The sequence below is a fragment of the Sminthopsis crassicaudata genome, chromosome X, assembly GCF_048593235.1.
Source record: "Sminthopsis crassicaudata isolate SCR6 chromosome X, ASM4859323v1, whole genome shotgun sequence".
Taxonomy (NCBI): domain Eukaryota; kingdom Metazoa; phylum Chordata; class Mammalia; order Dasyuromorphia; family Dasyuridae; genus Sminthopsis; species Sminthopsis crassicaudata.
The window spans coordinates 35849162-35869304 of NC_133623.1; the positions used below are offsets into that span (position 1 = coordinate 35849162).

Below are 20143 nucleotides of genomic sequence, written 5' to 3' on the forward strand. Positions count from 1 at the left end.
TCCAAATGTAGCCCTCTATCCACTATAATATTCTGCCTGTCATAATAATATGAGGTCATAAAACCAATCTTTTAACAACCCACCTCTTAAGGCTGTTTTGAGGAAAATACTTTGTAAGCCTTAAAGCAAAATCTAAGTGGGAGTCATTATTGTCATTAGCTATCATTGGCCTTGAATCCATTAGTGAGAATTCCTGATGGTCACCAATATGACATAGCTCTTTCAAATGCATTTTCAGAGCTTCAGTCATAATACCACTGCTAAAATAAAATTAAGTTTATAGGATTCAGTCTATTCAAGAAATCCTCATCAAGTATTTACTCTGTCCTGCACTAGGTGCTGGGGAGACAAGAGCAGAAAACAAAAATTTTTAAAAGAACTTATATTCTATTAGAGTCTGGGGGAGAGATACAAAATGTAAACATATAAGGAAAGGCTACTTTGAGAGTCCAGAGAGCCTCCACAACTTAGGAGAGGTGGGGTGAGCCAAGGTGGAAGGAAAGTCATGCTGTAGGAAGGTGAGACTTGAGGGAAGGTCAGGCTTCTAAGAGGCAGAGGTGAAATGGGAGTGTATATCAGGCTTGAGGAGCAACTTATATAAAAGTCTAAAATGCAGAGATTGAATATCAAATTTTCCTGGGACTTAATATTGTTATATGCCTGGGACACTGAGTAAGAGAAGGGAAATAATATGAAATAAGGTTAGAAAGTGAAGATGGAACCACAGTGTAGAAAGTTCTAAATGTGAGACTGATGCATTTATATCTTATTCTAGAAATGCTAGGAAGCCACAAAATGTTTTTGAGCAAAGGAGTGACATAGTTAGATACAGTTTAGGAAGATCATTTTGTCAACTGAGTGGAAGATGGAAGAAGGAGAAGCCTAAGAGTAGAGAGGCCAAAATGCTGGACAAGAGGTAAAATTAGTATGAGTCATCCTTAGGAGGGTAAGGTTGTGATTTTCTTAGCCTCAAGATTCCATGCAAGTTTGGAGGGCAGGCTGGTGATAGTAGTAATAAGTTTCCTTTCTGGATATGAAGTAGAAATTCTATTATAAATTCTAATAGATTATAAACTCCTTAGGACAGGGACTGTCTTCTGCTCCCTTTGTATCCTCAGCATTAGCACCATGCCCAACACATAGTAGGTACTTAATAAATGTCCACTGATTGGTTGATTGGGTATTTTGTGGATGAGAAAACTGAACTCTGACTTGTCTAGGATTATATAGCTATACAATTGTTGTGAAGAAAGTGCTCTATAAACCATAGAGTGTTTTCATGATGTGAGTTATTGTACTTTCTAGTTTATTATACTGGCTTTCTCCAATAGCAGCAGGGTCACAGAGGCATAGACTCTCAGAACTGGAAGGAACTTCCGCTGCCAGCTAGTCCAGCCCATACTGAATAAAAATGCTCTGCACAGCATACTCAATATATGATCTGACATTGCTTCCTAAGGTAGATCATGCCATTGTGGGACAGCTCTTGTTAGGAACCATTTCCTTCCTTTAGACCTGATTCTGACCCTTAGCAATTTCCATTCATCGTTTCTGGTTCTATCCTGTGAGGCCTATCAGAACTCAAATCTCTTTTCCATATGACACAGGGTTGACTAGATGGTGCAGTGGATAGAGCACTGATCTTGGAATCAGGGGACCTGAGTTCAAATTCAGAATCTAACACAACTATGTGACCTTGAGCAAATCATTATAACCCCACTTATCAGACCAAACTCCACCCCCCACACAAAAAACAACAACAACAACAACAAAACCCCAAAAACAAACAAACAAAAAAAAAAAAACGTGACAGTGCTTCAAAAACTTGAAGACAGCTGTCATATATCTCCTTCAAGTCTTCAAGTTTTAAATCTCCAGCTTCTTCAATTGATCCCCATATGGCATGGAATGAAGGCCCTTCACAATCCTGGTTACCTTTCTCTGGACACTCTGTAACTTATCCATGACCTTCCTGGAGTGTGGACACCTGAAATGAATACTCCAGATGGGGTTCAACAAGGGCAGAGAAAAGGAGAAAAGCAGGACTATCACCTCCTTATTTTTGGAAGCTATGTCTTTTTTTTTTTTTTTTTTTTTTTCCCTGAGGCTGGGATTAAGTGACTTGCCCAGGGTCACACAGCTAGGGAGTGTTAAGTGTCTGAGACCAGATTTGAACTCGGGTCCTCCTGAATTCAAGGCTGGTGCTCTATCCACTGCGCCATCTAGCTGCCCCTAAGCTATGTCTTTTTAAAAAATTTTTTTATCTAATTTATTTTTAATTTTTAACTTAAAATTATGTACACAAGATAGAATCCAAAGAAGATAGCATGGAATGAATACAAGAGTGACATAATTCTTTAATTATAGCACCAGGAATGCTGAATTTCAGAAGGAGCTGTAGCTCACAAAGAAGCCTGAGGACAACAGAAAAGTTTTCCATTGAATTTTCCCATATAACAAACACCTCTAAACCCCCAGAAAAAGGCAATTAAGTATAATGAAAATATGCATTATCTGTTGGATATGCAAATCCAACTTTACACATGACACCACCACCATTACTACCTCCCAATGAAAATATAGATACATTTTTTCTTTTTTTTTTTTTCTCCAAGGATGGCCGTGATCATTATTACTACATAGGGAAGCTATGTCTTTTAACACAGTACAAGATCATAACTTTTGTTGACTTATATCACATTAGTGTTAACTTTTTTAATGCTATCTCATATGGTTGACTTGTATGGAGCTTGCAGTCCACTAAAATCCCCAGTTCTTTTTTTTAAAAAAGGGGTTATCTAGCTAGGCTTTCCCCATTTTGCACTTATTGATTTTGTGAACCATAAGGATAACAAGTCTTCTTCCTATGCCCTTGCTACCTAAAAAGTGCACCAACTAGACCAACAACCTCCACTCTGGGAGAGATCCAGTCACAAACTGATATATTCTAGTATACATCAAAGGTCCAATTCTAATATTGAAGAGACTCTAGAATGAACATGCTAGCTAACCACTGGGGCAGATTTTCATGATTTATCTCTGCGTTAATTTTTTTTTTGTTTTATGTTCCCAAAGGTAAAAGGGGTAGGAATGGTCCAAAATGATTTCATCTCTGTGGACAACTCTCATCATGAAAACTTCCCTTATAGATACAGATCAGCAACTTGTGTATAATATCCTTAAAATTGGTCATTTTAGAGTTTTCCAGGAGCTCCCTAAGAGTTGGAGGCTCGGAATTGCAGAGCCAGAATGTGCCATAGGCACATTACCCCCAAATGTGCTTCAATATAAAGCAGTCTTTAGCTACTATAATACTAGCTAAATGATATTATTCTAAATCATATTATTAGAAAGCAAGGATTGTAGACATTTCCTGTCCTTGTCCCCTTAAGAAACAGCATATAAACCACGCGTGAATGATGCTGTCATTTCCCATCAGCTGCTCAGCTTGGTTTCATGCCTCCCTCCAGATAAGATCTTCAACTTTCTCAGTAGCCTCAGTTACTTTTTCCCTCTGATTGGAGGGCTAGAGGGAAGAGCAATGAATTCCTCCCAAAGTCTACTGTAAGAATATCAAATGCCAGAATCTGGGACCTTCTGACAACAGTTTCTCCCACTCTCAACCCCCCAATCCCTTTCAGCTTCCTTTTGTGCACTATCTTTCCTTATTAGATGTTAAAGTCCTCAAAGGCAGGGATTAATTTTCTTTCTCTTATTAGTATCCTCATCAATTAGCAATGGTCCTGGCACTTACTTGGCCCTTAATAAATATTTATTGACTACTATTACATACATACATACATACACACACACACACTCACTCACTGTGTACTTATTTTTTGCAGCATAAAAAAAAAATCTATCTTTTTTCAAACAGCAATTTGGTACATTTTTGTACCAATGTGTAGAAACTTTGATCACAAAATACAAAGAAAAAGGAAGAATACTGAAGTCTCACTCTGTCACCTCACTCTAGAGAGAAGATTTAACCTACAGTCAATGAACTTGACTTTTTAAAAAGTTTGATAGCTACATTTTAGTATAACTGGCTTCCTCTGTAATCCTAAATATTTGATTTTATACTCTTAAACCATGATTCTAAGGATACCATAAGCCTTATCAGATACTCCATAGAGTCTAGGACCCTGAAAAGGTACAGAATTTCTGCTTTAGTAGATTATTCAAATATTCTAATGCATGTGTGATCTCATCAATTTGAGGATTTGCCTCAGTGATGCAGATCTCAGCCCATCCATGCCAACCCATTCTGTGTAGCTCTTATTCACATTATAGAGAGGGTTTATTGTATGACTAGAAGCTAAGGAGGCAGCATGGCATAGAGACAAAGGTACTAAGCTGGCACTGGAAGGATTTGAATTCCAGCTGCAGCACTTATAATGTGATTTGTGTTCTGTTCTTTGCTTCTGTGTGCCTCAGTTTCCTGAGTAAAGTGAGGAAGCTGAACTAATTTAATTAGCATAATGCTTTCTGTGACATTCTTCTCCCCTAGTTGGGTATCTTTCATACTACTTTTGGTCAGTTCCCTTTCTAGATCATCACTGAGTATTTCTGAAGCTCTTATTATGAGCCAGGTACTATGTGAAACTCTAGCTCTGCTTTAATGAGCCTACATTTTAATAGGGAGACAACATGAACATAAATAAGTGCATACATAATAAGAACAAGATGACTGGAAGACATTGTATGCATTTATGTCACACTCTTCTTGGCTCAACTCTAGTGGGAGTTGTGAGTATAAAATTCTCCAGGGAAGGAAAGAACAGTAAGACCTGAGGAAAAGTCACAATGCTTAATAATGAAGAGATTCTTAGGAACCTTGGAGAGAGCATTTTCAGTCAAATAGTAGGGGAAGAAGTTGGATTGCAACAGGTTGAGAAGAGAATGAAAGGTGAGGAAATGGAAGCAAAGTCTTTTGAATTTCCTCCATAATTGCAAGTGCATTTATAGACACCTGATTAACCATTTAAATACCATGGGCAGTCATTTTAAAAATGTTTATTAAGTACCTACTATTATCCAGGCACTGGGCTTTGAGTTGGGGATACAAAAAAGAAGTAAAAGTTAGTCCCTGTCCTTAAGGAGCTCATAATCTAAAGGAGAGAGCAGATCTTCAAAGGTAAATTTCAAGCAAATCTATGGTATTATCAACAACAACATATCACTAAGTTTCTTCAAACCATGGATTTTTACCACACATTCTTGAACCTCCTTCTATCATAAGGGTTACCCTTCATTACACTGTGATTTCTCTTTTCTCTTTTCTAAGAGACTTCTCTTTGTAGAGAAAAGTCACTTGTACTATTGGCATGGAATCAAAGATGAGTTATCAGCCCTGATTAAAGAAGGTCCTGTCTCTGAGTTTGTGATATCTGTCTTACACACATGCTCATACCCCCTGAAACCAAAGCACACAGACAACATAGATGTATATACCACACACACACACACACACACACACACACACTCCTGAAACCAAAGATGCCAGAGACCCAGATACCAGGTGAATCTGCTACACTCTATAAATAGCAAAGATAATAAGGTACTTCAGCTCTGCTAGTAAAACTTTATGTATGGTCTTAGTGACTCAAATTATAGGCATTTAGAGTGTCAGGAAGGAAAAAATTTATTATAGTCAAATAGCACAGAGCTTGTCTCTTTGTAATAGCTATGGGTTTTTTCCCCTTCTCTTAAAATAACATGGTTTTATGAGCTTATATATAATACCTGCTGGAAAATAAGAGGACTGTGGCATTTTGCAGCTCATTAAGTGTTGATTACGTAAGTGTTTCTGGGTGAAGCATCATTTGAATTTTCTTCCAAAAGCAAAATGGACAGGTTTTCTCTGTCCCCTTTGTTATTATTTTCTCAATTACGTGTTTGCAAAGTACGTAATTACTCTTGGTTATTATCTTGGGCATTCGTTTTCATAGTTGGGAACAATGCCGGCCTGACAAAAGTTTTCCAAGAGAAGCAGTTAGTCTGAATTAGCATTTATGAATATTTTAGTTAATTCTTCTCCAGCTCCTTTTTATTAGTGCCACATTCTTTCCACCTAGCCTGATTTCATCTAAATCCATACAGAAATGAGTTAGTTTAGTTCTCACTTCAAGAGTGCTTATGGAAGCATCATGATTGTCCATATAACTGAGAGGAAACCAGGGTGGGCTAATCAAAAATGTTCTCATCAGCACTGCTGGAAGCTACCATAGCGTAGGAGCTCAGCTGGCCTTCTGCACACAGTGGGTAGGAGTGCTCAGGGAGAGATGTCTCTAACAGGCACAGGTATCATTCTGTGAATGCTTGGCTGCTGCTGAAATATCCTTAAGAACCCTGTTATATTTGGTCCCCAGGTGTTACCCCTGCTAGGTTTTTTCTGGGGGAAGTCGTTGAAGCCACAGATTAATGAGAATGAAAAGATGAGGGCCAGGTCAGGGGGTCCAATTAATGGAGACAAAACGAGTAGCAAAACAAGAGGCTGGGAAATGCAAAGCAGTGAAGTTTCTCAGAGGAAGATTCAGGATGGTGTCTCTGCTAATGCTTGTGGGCCAATTCACAGGCCAATACTTACTGGGCTCAGAGCTGCTATTTAGGGCCAGTGGCCAGAGAGCTGTATTGGGAGCTGGAGAATTTGGCTTCATATTCTTGCTTCTCATACTTAATAACTAAGTGCTCATAAACAAGTCTCTTGGGATTGCTACTCAAAGATCTAAGACTTGTGGTTCCTCAATGAAAGCTCTTATCCTGCCACCTCTAACTAACTGCCACTCCCACCCATCAGTGCCCCAACAATCCTTTGTACCTCATGTAAATCTATGTAAATAAAACAGTTAAGTAGGAATTTTTTTTTTTAGAAAAACCAATATATAGGTATCAGGAAATACATATTTATTATCAAGTACTTTAACCAATTCCAATTGATATATAAGAGGTCCTCCCATCTAACCTTGACCTGACCTGAAGAAGAAACTCTTCTTTGTCATTTTGGACAAGGGCTCATGCAACTTTGGCTCAAAGCTCTCTAGTGAAGGGGGACTCGGTGCTGCTATTGTGTCAAGAACACTGACCTGAGAATCTATTTGGATTCAATTCCCCACTCTTATATTTTCTACTTTTGTGCCCTTGGCTAGATCATATAAAAATATGGCTTCCAATCGAATCCAAAAAATCCAATCGGATTAACATTAAGTACTTACTCTGCTACAGGCACTGTGCTAAATGCTTTCCTGACTGGCCTCCTTCAAGAATCAGCTCAAGTCCCACCTTCAGAAGTAGCCACTGTACCCTACTGCTGATGCCTTCCCTCTGAGATAATTCCTCCTCCATTTATACTGTATACATTTTATATGTGCAGATATTTTCAGATTGTCTTTCCCATGGGGATGATAACTCATTAAGGGGAGGAACTGTCTATTGCCTTTACTTGTATCTCTAGCCCTTAGCACACTGCCTGGCACACGACAGGAGTTTAATAAATGCTAGTGGATCTACTGATTTCACCTATTGGGGCCCCAGTTTCTTCATCTTTAAAATGATGGGGTTGGACTATATGCCCTCCAAAGTGTGCTTCAGCTCTAGGTCAGCCCACTCAAGTAAATGTTAAGTCAGGAAGCTTTTCTTTACATTAAGTTGTCTCTTTATAAATAACTTCCACCCAGGTTTTCTAGATCTTTCTCCATCTCCTCTCCATCTTCCACATGCCAGTTTTTTCAGTACTTCAGACCCAGGCACACTAAGTCATCTTTTCTCCAGGCTACCAGCAACAATAAGCTATCCTCATAGTGCATGATAGTGAGGTTCATCATTGCTCTAGATTCACTGCTCGGATCTTCCTCAGCTGATCAATGTACCTCCTAAAATTTGGCACCTAGAACCAAATGCAATACACCGGAAAAAGGTCTGACATGGCAGGGCATTGTGAGGCCATTGCCTGCCTTCCCTAACAGAGTGTGGGACAGCATTTGTTTTTCTAGCTGCCAACTCATACTGTTGATTCATTTTGAGCTTATAGTGCCAGGTTAGTGATCTGTTTCCCTTCCTCCTACCTAATTCTGTACTCCCAAGACAATATGCTTCTTGTTTCTCCCTTTCTTGAAATACTGAAATACTCTCCACTGCACTAACACCTGCCAGCTTACGGATCTTCTAACATAAGAGTACATCACATGCATACACACACACACACACACACACACACACACACACACACATGCATGCACGTGCGTGCACAAATATCAATACTTTTATCTAGTTTGCTCCTTTTATATTAGGTATAATTTTCTATAGGCATATTCCAATCTCTCAATGATAACTTAGGAGATGTCAGATTCACCCTGCTGGTTCTTTATATTTTGTATATTTATCAGAAGCTGTGGTGTTTAATGCTTTCTTCTTTAATAGTTTTTCAAACCCCAATACAGTGTTAAGGAATCACTTCTTACCTGTGCTTATGTTCTTTTATGCACACATCTGTGAACTCATGGGACACTATTACAGCAAATGTATGATTAAATATTTTTAATCCTTTTTATTTCCCCTGGTGTGAATGTCTGTGATGACAATGTACAAGATCAAAGATAGTAGTGCTGGGTCCTCTTCAAAGAGTTTTCAGGTAATGAAGAGAAAAGTCCAAGGAGATCTAGAAGACAACATCTCTTTTCTCTGTGGAATTATAAGTCAAGGTAATATTTGGTCTATCTACATTTATTTCTCCCTATTCCCTCTGCCCTACTCATCTTTTGCTCGGGATTGATAATTTAGTCAACCGTACAATTGTTTCTAGGAAAGGTATGACAATATACATATATTCATATTTATCTATGTATCTGTCAAATGGTGATATCTATTTATCTATCTTTGTGACAAATGGTGACATTTGTCTTTCTATCTATCTCTGTATTATCTATATATTTGCAGGTACATTAAATGGATAAAGCACCAGGCTTAGAGTAAGAAAGATTAATCTTCTTGAATTTAAATCTAGTCTAAGACATTTTCTAGCTGTAGGACTGGGGATAAGTCTCTTTACTCTGCTGTCCCAATTTCCTCATCTGTAAAATGAATTGAAGAAAATGATCAACCATTTCAGTTTCTTTGCCAACGACCACATATATATGTGTATATATGTGTGTGTGTGTGTGTATGTATGTATGTATATGTATATATGTATACACATATAAAGAAAATGAGAAAGAGAATGAGTTTTCTTCTCTGTGTGCATGGTGTTTTCCTCTAATAGAATGTAAGCTCCCTAAGAGCAGAGACTGTTTTATTTTTGTCCTGGTACACTGCATGCCACATATTAGGTAGTAAGCAAATACTTGGTGGATTAAAATGAAGAGTAATGGGAATTACTCCTCTCTTCCTGAAGAATGTCAAAGAGAAATTGTTCAAGGTGAATAAGGGGTTAGTAGTACCTGGTCTTCTCTTCTATTTTCTTGATCTTCCTCTGCCACCACAATACCAGTAAGCTTCTCATAGTCTTTGATTTGGCCAAGTCCCCAGGCCACCATGTAAGGGAAAAGGCCAGGGAATGCCTCACTAGATGCTGGTAGTCTGAAGCATAGAGGCAGGGAAAAATCAGACTGCAGCAAGGATGACAAAATGTAAAATGGTCCAGTGGGAAGAGTTTTGGATTTGGAATTAGAAGTTCCGGGTTGTACCTGTGTGACCTTGCACAAGGTATTTCTCCAATATAAGCCTTAGTTTCTGCTCATCTGTAAATGAAGACGCCGGACTAGGACCCAGCTTTTAAACTTTGGGTCACCACCCTATAGGTTTTTTTTTTTTTTTTTTTTTTTTTAACGAACTATGGGGGTCGTGAAATTATGATTATCAATGCTCGGTTAGTATACCTAGTCTATGTACTTATTTATGTGGGGTCACTTAAAAATTTCCCTGGGGGTTGCAAGTGGACCAAGTTTAAGAAGCCCAGTACTTGAGGACTGGAGGTCCCTCTCAAGTCTAGTATTGTTCTGGCTTCCAAAGTTCTCCCCTCCCCCCACATAGTTCTTCCAGGAGGGGCTGAGGCACGGGTGACCAAACGCTCCCAGGCCCGGACAGCACAGGGGCCACACGGAGCTCCTCAGGGAAGACTTGGGAAGTCTCCTATGAGAATGAGGCCATTGCTTCACACCAGCGAGGAGGGAAGCCTCTCTTTCTCAGCTGAACACTTTAAGGAGATCTGCCTGTCGACCACACAAGGCCAACTTGTCGCGCGAGGTGAGAAAGGGATTGTGGGGCAGAAAGGGGCGGGGCTAGGAAGGTCACGTGAAGAGATTGCATTGGCCTACCCCCTTGCCCCTCAGTGTGACCCTGCAGGCTACTGTCGAATGTCCATCATGAGGGGGCCGAGCTTGTTTCCTAGCAGCAAGGTGTGGCGCTCTAATTGGACGGCGGGGGAAGGGGGAGGGAAAGGCGGGAACCTGAGGTGAGGAGAGCTCCCGCCCTCGCGCGCTCAGGAGTCTGAAGCGTCTTCTCAGGCGGAACGGGTGCGCCTCCGTCTAGCAGGTGAGGAAGGGTAAGTCCCTTCACTTGGGTTCCAAAGAACAACTTCACAAGTTCAGAATGGGAAAGCAGCTTTAGAGTTTGGGACAGCCCCAGGGGGCATGGGTTGGCTGACCTGGGAATTAATAAGAAAAAATAGCCAGCGTCGATACAGCACTTCAAGGTTTGAAAAGCGCTTTTTCTCATTTGGTTCTCACGACAACTCTGATTCCCGTTGAACAGATGAGAAAACTGAGGCAAAACGCGGGGAAGTGGCTTGCCAGCTGACAAAGCTAGGAAGAAGCTGAGGCTGGGTTTGACTTCATATCTTTCGGACTCCAGGGCCCTGTGCACAGTGCTACCTAGCTGCCCCATCTTTGGAGGTCTTCAAGCAAAAGCTGTAGGAGCTCTTTTTGGATAACGTGTACATAGATTCCTTGGTCAGGTACAGGATGCATGCGCACTCTTCCCCGTGCCTTTGTCCCCTCTATTACTCTGTCTGCCTCTCCCATGGACTCAGGCCTTCCTTTCAAAGCCAGTTTTAGTTCTGTTTTCTCTTTCATGCCCTTTCTGAGTACCCAAACCCTTGTGATTACTTCCTCCTCTGAATAATTATGCACACAGCTTTCATTTGATGTTCATCTCTCACCAGACAGCATACAACAGAGATTGGTAGAGTCTTAATCATCGAATTCAATCTCATTTAACAGAGAAGGGACCTCAAAGTTAAACTGTAAGAGACAGAGCCAGCTCTAAAACCCATGTTGTTGGTCCAGTGCTAACTGCACCATAATCATGTTTATTGGATTTTTTCTTCTTCTTATATGTTTTATCTTCTCCCCCGAATTTGACTGATCCCAAGATTGGGGATCTTTGTCTATACAGTGCCCTTTCCATAGGAGGGTCATGATAAACCTTTGTTGTTGATGAAGATGATGATGTAATATATGACTAAAGGTCTAGGAACACAATGAATTTCATTCCTACTGGCCGCACCTATTAAGTGCCTGCCTTTTTGATATAGTTAAATGGTTTGGCAGGCAGGGCTGGCTCTGGCAAAACTGTGAATTTGGCCAAATTTGTTTTTGGCACTCACAGGCTCACCTTTGTGTGTCCTTCCCGCCTTCCCTCATCTCCTTTGCGCCCCCTTCCTCCCTTCCTCTTCAGTATCTGCTCTCTGGAGAGGATCTGAATTAGTCATTTACATCTAAATACTAATGTCTATATTACCTTTCTCATCAAAGCCTTGCATTTTAAGTCGCTTCTCTTATTATGGAAATAGATGCCCTTGTTCTCTAGTAAAGAAATTTCAGGCCTTAGGGAACAGGTCAAAACCGTGTTTTTTTTTGTTTTTTTTTTTAGGGAACAGAAGTTCTGAGTTTTTCTGTAATTACTCTACATAGTTGGCTATATACCTTGCTTTCATTGAGGTACTAGAAGGGGGAGACAGATTCTGCAGAACTATTGGTTATTAATGGATTTTATCATTTTATTGAATACCCCCTCCCCATGATACAGCTATTCATCACAGGTCTGTGTTTAGAGATTGTTGCAATATGTGATATTTGTTTATTGATCAATATAGAGGTAAGAGATGTCATGATGTAGAAAAGAAAGCATCGAATCTAGACCCCTGTCTTCCTTCTTCATTTCCTCTTTCACTCTGGTGGCAGAAGAAGAGGTGGCTCATCTCCTTGTCATTCTTGATTCCCTCCTCTCTCACCCTCTCCAGCACATTTTCTCCATTATCATCTGTACTCCCTCACAGTTTTATTCTCTCCTTACTTAGTGGTGGCTTCCTGCTGCTTATAGGAATACCTATGTTTCCCTATGCTAAAAACAGAACAAACTCACTTGATCAGATCATCCCCACTAGGTATCTTCCTATATCTTTCCTCTTCTGGCTAGACTACTTGAGAAAGCTGTGTACCTTCACATCCTATCCCCTCACTGTTTTCTAAAGCCTCTGCGATGTGCCTGTCTGTGAACTTTTTAAAAAAGTGTTTTGATGACTGTGTTTCAATATAATTGGTTTCCTTTGAATCTTATGTATTTTATATGTTTAAGAACTCTTATTCTGGCAAAGAGTCTTTAGGATTCACCAGATTACCAAAGGTGTCTAGGACCTTAAAAAAGGTTAGGAACTCCCATACTATCCTCTCTCAGTTGGTGAACTTATTAGTTCCCATGAGTTCATTTATTCTTTCTGTACAGGTCATTTTCAGATTTATGTATGCAGCTCTCTTCTCTCTTCAGCTACTGCCTCACATAACCAATTGCCTTTGGGACATCTCAAACTGAATGTCCAAAACACAACTCATTATCTTTCCATCAAAATCCTCCTTCCTTCCAGGCCACCGTTTCATCATTCAGTCCCATGATTTTGATGCTATCCTGAACTCTTCACTCCTCACTCACCCCACATATCCAATCCATCCCAAATCTTGTCTTTTCAGCTTTTACATCTCTTGTTTGTCCCATTTTTTCTATAATATCTGATCACAGCCATTCTAGTTCAGGCCCTCTCACCTTGCCTACCACAAAACCTTTTTAACTGTTATCTCTGCTCATTTCTGTCCATACTCCAATCTGTCCTCTACCTGCCAAGATTTTTCTTTTTCCTTTTTTTTTTTATTATAGCTTTTTATTTACAAGATATATGCATGGGGTAATTCTTCAGCACTGAACCTTACAAAACTTTCTGTTCCAACTTTTCCTCTCCTTTCCCTCATCCCCTCCCCCAGATGGCAGGTAGACCAATACATGTTAAATATGTTAAAGTACATATATATATATATATATATATATATATATATATATATATATATATATATATATATATGTGTGTGTGTGTGTGTATATATATATATATATATATATATATATATATATATGTTAAATACAATATATGTATACATGTCCATACAAATATTTTGCTGCATAAGAAGAATTGGACTTTGAGATAGTGTACAATTAATCTGAGAAGGAAATAAAAAATGCAAGAGGACAAAAACAGAGGGATTGAAAATGCTATGTTGTGGTCCACATTCATTTCCAGAGTTCTTTCGCTGGGCATAGCTGGTTCTATTCATTATTGAACAAATGGAACTGATTTGGTTCATTTCACCACATCCATCAGAATTGATCATCATATAGTATTGTTGAAGTTTACAACGATCTCCCGGTCCTGCTCATTTCACTCAGCATCAGTTCAGGTAAGTCTCTCCAAGTCTTTCTGAAATCCTCCTGCTGGTCATTTCTTACAGAACAATAATATTCCATAATATTCATATACCACAATTTGTTCAGCCATTCTCCAAATGATGGGCATTTACTCAATTTCCAGTTTCTGGCCACTACAAAAAAGGCTGCCACAAACATTCCTGCACATACAGGTCCCTTTCCTTTCTTTTAGATCTCTTTGGGATATAAGCACAGTAGTAACACAACTTTTTGAGCATAGTTCCAAATCGCTCTCTAGAATGGCTGGATGTATTCACAACTCCACCAACAATGTATCAGTATCCCAGTTTTCCCACATCCCCTCCAACATTTGACATTATCTTTTCCTGTCATCCTAGCCGACAAGATGATTTTTCTAAAGCAAAAGTCTGATCATGTCACCCCCATTTCCTCCTTTTCTCACTCCCTTTGAGCTTCAGTGGCTCCCTTTTACTACCTGAATCACACATGTAAAGGCTTTTGTTTGGCATTCAAATCAGTCCTCTTCCTGCCTTTCTAAGCTTCCTATTGCTTTATTCCTCTCTTTGTAGTATGATCCTAGTACACTGGCTTACTTAATAGCCATCAAACATGGTATTCCATCTTCTATATCTGTACATTTGTATGTGATGCTGGACAAGTCATTTAACAGAAGGTAAACTCTTTGAAGATAAAGACTCTCACTTGTGTATTTGTATTCCATTTTTATGTATAGTTTTGATCTTTCTTCTAAGCTACAGCCCAGAATTTCCAACTGCCAACAAAATATCTTGTGTGTATTGCCTTTTCAAATTCAACAGGCCCCAAATAGAACTTCCTACATTTCTCCCTAGTCTGTTCATCTTTTTTTTTTTTTTACCCACTTTCCCCTTGTACCAAACCTTAAGCTTTTGCTTCCATCTCTTATCTTTCTGCCACTGCCACTAATCTAACAAGCCTCTTAGTACCACCCACACATATTTTTTGGAATACCTTCTCTTTTGAAAACATATTTTTATATCTCTGTGTTTACATCATTACATTTCTTATTATGACACCAGAGCCAACAAAGTAAAAAGAGAATAAACAAAGAATTTAACAACAATTCAGAAGGGGAAAAATTTGAAAAAACTAACCCAATACATTGAAAAATCTGATATTACATTTATTGTTCCACACCCATAGTCCCTCACCTCTGCAAAAAGTGGGAGAAGTACCCTTTATGCTTCCTCACTGGATCTACTTTCAGTTACAATTTCATAACATTCAGTTTTATTTTGTTGTTATTTCCTGTTACATTGTTGTAGTCAGTGTACATCTGTAGTTTTCTTGATTCTACTTACCTCAGTTTGTATCCATACATATGTCTTACAATGCTTCAATGTATTAATCATACTCATTTTTTTTCCTTCACAGTAAAGTAAATATTCCATTACATTGACATACCACAATTTATATAGCAATTCCCCAATCGATAGACATATACTTTTTTTTCCCCAGTTCTTTATTACTACAAAAGGCTATTATAAGTATTTTGTTGAATACAAGGCTTTTCTTTTTGTCATTGACCTCTGGAGTCTTTGCTTAGTGGAATCTCTTGGTTAAGGGGTATAGACATTTTAATAACTTTCTTAGCATATTTCTAGATTACTTTCTAGAACATCAGGACTAATTCACAACTTCTATCATAAACTACTTTTGATCAATATTTTATTTAAAATTTTTGAATCAATATTCCTTAAGGTTTATAATTTTCCTTCCTTGCCTTATCCTTCTGCTGTGGCTTATTAGGAGGATATTTGGAATTTGATGGAGTATTTTTTTTCTGCATTTTGAAAATAATTTTTATAGTATATTATGTATTAATGTATTAATTGTACTTTAGAAGATAGAATCTTCTTATAAGTCCATCTCAAGCAGGCCGATTTCCTTTGATAGCAAGAGCCTAGAGGAGGTAGGCCTTCTTACCTCCAACTTCTCTTCTCCTCCCGATTTTATCCTCCAATTCATTCTTTATACTACTTCCAGAATAATTGTTGTTATACTTCTGACATTTTTGTCCTTAAATAGGTTGCTTCTTGAATCAAGTTCGATAATCATTGCCTGACTAATATTCACAGCCCTTCAGATTTAGGTACCAGCCTCCTTTTCCATCCTTATGTCATATTACTTCCTTCCATATATTCTAGGCTTCAGCCAAACTGAAGTACATACTATCTTCCAAATCAGTTCAGTTCACAAGTGTTTATGAATTGCTTAGTCTATCCAAGGTATGAAGCTATTCTGGGAATAGAGAGATAAAAATAGTCCATACTCTCAAGAAGCTTACTTTTTTTTGGGGGGGAAGCAGTGTACCCAGAGATAAATAAATTCACAATATTTGTATTAATGAATGGAGAATATTTAAATGCCTTTGTTCATGCTAGCCTCTATTTATATAATATCTCTCTTCCCTCTCTTTCTCGTGAATTTTTATCCATCTTTTAAAGCTCATCTCCAATGACATTTCTTCCCAGAAGCCTTGCTTCCCATTTCTACCCCAGTCAGTAATGACCATCTGCCTTTAACCCATTCGATGCTCTGTTTTATACCTCTCTACTGTATGTACTACAGACTGTTAGTTATCTTTCGGCCTGTTCCCCCCTTTTCCTCCACTGGGTTGTAAGGTTTATGAGGACAGAGAGCATGCCTTTTATATACTTTGTACTTTCCCTAATGCCTAACACAGGGCTTTATACACACTAGATGATTAATGATCGTGTGCTGAATAAATTAACTTAACCTCTCAAAGCTTTAGTTTTATCATCTGAAAAAAATCCCTGTATTGCCTAATTCATAGGATGGGAATGAAAGAGTTTTTTTGAACTGTAAGGTACTATAGATGTATGATCTATTGATAACATTACATATAATTTAGCTACATTTTTACATGGTAGGTTTGTTTAGTTTATTCCCACTACATATTTTTAGTCAGATACATGAATAACAAAGTTGCAAATGCACACACATGTAGGTATTCAAAGATAATATTAAGTTAAATTCATTGATTTGGGCATTCATCTTGCAAAAATCACATAGACGGGACATTTCCCTCCTCCTGAGGGATTCCCCCATAATATCACCTAAAACCGGAGCTTTCCCCTAGGACAAAGACCAGACTGTATGAATTGGATTGTAGAATATCAAAAAGGGAAGGACCCCGAGGGATCATCTAACCCCATCTCTTCATTGTATAAATGGGGAAACTGAGGCCAGGGAAAGGGGAAAATGACTTGCTTAAGATTATACAGTATGTAACAGAGCCAGGATCAAGTCTAAGTACTTTCAACACATTTTTATTTTTGTAATGAAGACATTATTTCTTTTTATGCCCTGGATCACAGGAATCATAACTTCCCTATATATTCTCCCTCCTCCCCCAACATACACACACACACACACACACACACACACACACACACACACACACATCCCTAGGAAACATTAAGCTCCCTAAGCTGTCCAAAGCAGATTGACATTCTCTGTGATTGCATAGGCTACCTCCATGGTCTGGCTCCATGAACTTTTGCCCAGACAGTTCCAAGGATGGAATCCAAACTTGGTAAAGCAACAGAGTGGAAATGACCAGGCACAAAGGCTCAATCCACTAAAATTAACAACGTGAGCTAGAGGACACAGAAGTGTTTCCCTTGGCACTGATGCTTATTAGTTGCATGGGAAAGGTCACAAGACTGGGCTAGTTTATTGTTCAATAGGTTGGAAGTCTGATCTGGGATTCAAGCCAAAGGCTGGATACTGCCTTGTTGGAGAATACTTAGAATAGGCATTGATCAGTTTGTCACTACTTTTCTTTTTTTGGTGGGGGGGGGGATAGGGTGAAAGGGAAGGGAAAAGTTGGTGCTATAGCTCATGTTGTTTTAACTCCTCCTTTACTGCAAGGCTAGAATCACAGCCCCAGGATTTTAATGAAGGATGCCAGATTTCTTATGACCTAGAAGAAAGTAAACTGCTGCAGATAAACGTCATCACCTAGTGAAAACTTATACCAAAGTCCCCTTTGAGCTTTAAATCTAAGCTCCTGGGATCATAAAAAAAAATGTGTCCTATTCCACTACTTAGGTCAAAGTACATATTATCATTTTTTTTATGCAGCATATTTCTTTTTTTTTTTAATTTTATTTATAAAAAATTTTTGACATTATATATGCATGAGTAATTTTTTTTTATAACATTATCCCTTAGATTCATTTTACCAAATTACCTCCTCCCTCCCTCTACTCCCTCCCCTTGATGACAGGCAATCCCATACATTTTACATGTGTTACAATATAACCTAGATACAATATATGTGTGTAGATACCATTTTCTTGTTGCACATTAAGTATTAGATGCCGAAGGTATAAGTAACCTGGGTAGATAGACAGTAGTGCTAACAGCTTACATTCAATTCCCGGTGTTCCTTCTCTGGGTGTAGTTGTTTCTGTCCATCATTGATCAACTGGAAGTGAGTTGGATCTTCTTTATGTTGAAGATATCCACTTCCATTAGAATACATCTTCATACAGCATTGAAGTGTACAGCGATCTTCTGGTTCTATTCATTTCACTCAGCATCAGTTGATGTAAGTCTCTCCAAGCCTCTCTGTATTCCTCCTGCTGGCCATTTCTTACAGAACAATAATATTCCATAACCTTCATATACCATAATTTACCCAACCATTCTCCAACCGATGGACATCCATTCATCTTCCAGTTTCTGGCCACTATGAAAAGAGCTTATGCAGCATATTTCAATGGATATTTTCCCTTGGTTTTTATTTCTATTTTCTGAATATCAATAAGTCATCTTTCTCTTTCTTCCTAAACGGGCAAACCTGTTTATCCATTCTGCTGATTTTTGTTGTTCAAGAGGAAAATAATCAGACAAAGCAGAGGGTTCCAGGGGGGTTCCACAATTTACACAGAGCTTTAGGTCAAAGTCCCTCCTCTGTGCATTATATTGAATGCAATCCTGTGCCTCTGAAGAGATTCCCTGGCCACTGGAGACTGGACTTTTCTGGAACTCCAATCCCCATCGCACAGCTGAGGCTCAAAAACGGGAAAGATTTGTCCAGGGTCATTTAGCTAGCAAATGGTCAAATGAGGACTTAAAGCCTGGTTGGTCTTGAGGCAACTAGGTGACACTTCAGAGGATGAAGCATGGGCTTTGGAGTTAGGAAGACTTGAGTCCAAATCCAGCCTTAGATACTTACTAGCTTTGTGATCTTGGACAAGTCACTTCACCCTGATTGCTTAAAAAATAGGAAAGAAAGAAAAAGAAAAGCTAAGTCTTCAGCCTCTGATTCTATCATGTGAACTCTCAACAAGTCTTCTCTATCCCTCACTAAACCTAGGCCTTGATTTCCTTAGGGTAGGGCCCCCATGTAGTTTATCTCTGTATCTTCCTCAGTTTTTAAAACTTTTTTGGCACATTCAGTTAGACAAACATTTATTGAATTGCTACTGTGTCTGTGCTGGAGCCTGGTTGTAAAAACAAGGTTTTTTAAGCATGTCATCTTATTTGAACCTCACATCAAGCTTGTGACAGAGGCATTATGAGTATTATCCACCAGATGGGGAATGAGAAACTCAGAGAAGTTAAGGGACCCATAAGGATTTTGCAATTCATATGTGTATGAGGCAAGGTTCAAACCTGAGCCTTCTTGTCTCTAAATCCGGTGTGTCATCCATTCTATTACATTACCTCTATATAGCTACTGGAAGATGTAGCATATACTCAGGTAGCTAAAGTTCAGGGAGCACTGAGAAAGGAGAGAGCACTAACAATTAGATCAGAGTGGGTTTCAGTGAGGCTGTGGAATCTGAGCATAACCTTAAAGGAAGAAAATATTCAGAGAGGTAGAGATGAGGGAGTATACTCCAGCAATGTGGAAGGGCTTAAACAAATGCATGCAAAGAGATGAACTATCTAGTTTGAGAGAAGAGCCTTGAATGCCTAGCTAAGGAATTTATATTAGGTGCTTAATAAATGTTTGTAATTGAGTGCGTGCATGAGTGAGTGAACAAATGCATGCATGCATGAATGAATGTCCCCACAGAGTGGGGACAAATAAAAATGATGGACTCAGGTCTTGGCCAGTATAGGAGGCAATTGAGCAATTCAGGAATGTTCTCTAAAGTCAGGATGTGTGACAGTCTCATCAGAAAAAAGTTTGGAAAAGTCTCAGAGCATATTCCTTTAATGCACTGTATTTAGAGTTAATAATTTGCATTTTCGTGTTTGATGTTCCCTGCAGAAACATCTGCCTCCTTAGAAATTAAACAGGGGAAACAAAAGCTCCAAGGATTCTTTGGAGAAGAGTTTTCAAGAATGTCCAGGTGTGGCTAACAAGTCAGAGCATCATTGTGGGGAAGTGACTCCAGCCAGACTTGTTATAATG

The 20143-nt window shown here is 38.9% G+C and overlaps 1 long non-coding RNA gene across 1 annotated transcript in view; it reads left to right on the top strand.

Moving 5' to 3' along the window:
- Window positions 1-10462: 10462 nt before the first annotated feature.
- The window catches only part of LOC141548535 (uncharacterized), a 240185-nt gene continuing 230504 nt past the window's right edge, over window positions 10463-20143 (top strand). The window contains exons 1-2 of the long non-coding RNA XR_012483993.1: window positions 10463-10527; window positions 10747-10948. This is a non-coding gene — a long non-coding RNA (uncharacterized LOC141548535). The remainder of the gene's footprint in view (window positions 10528-10746; window positions 10949-20143) is intronic.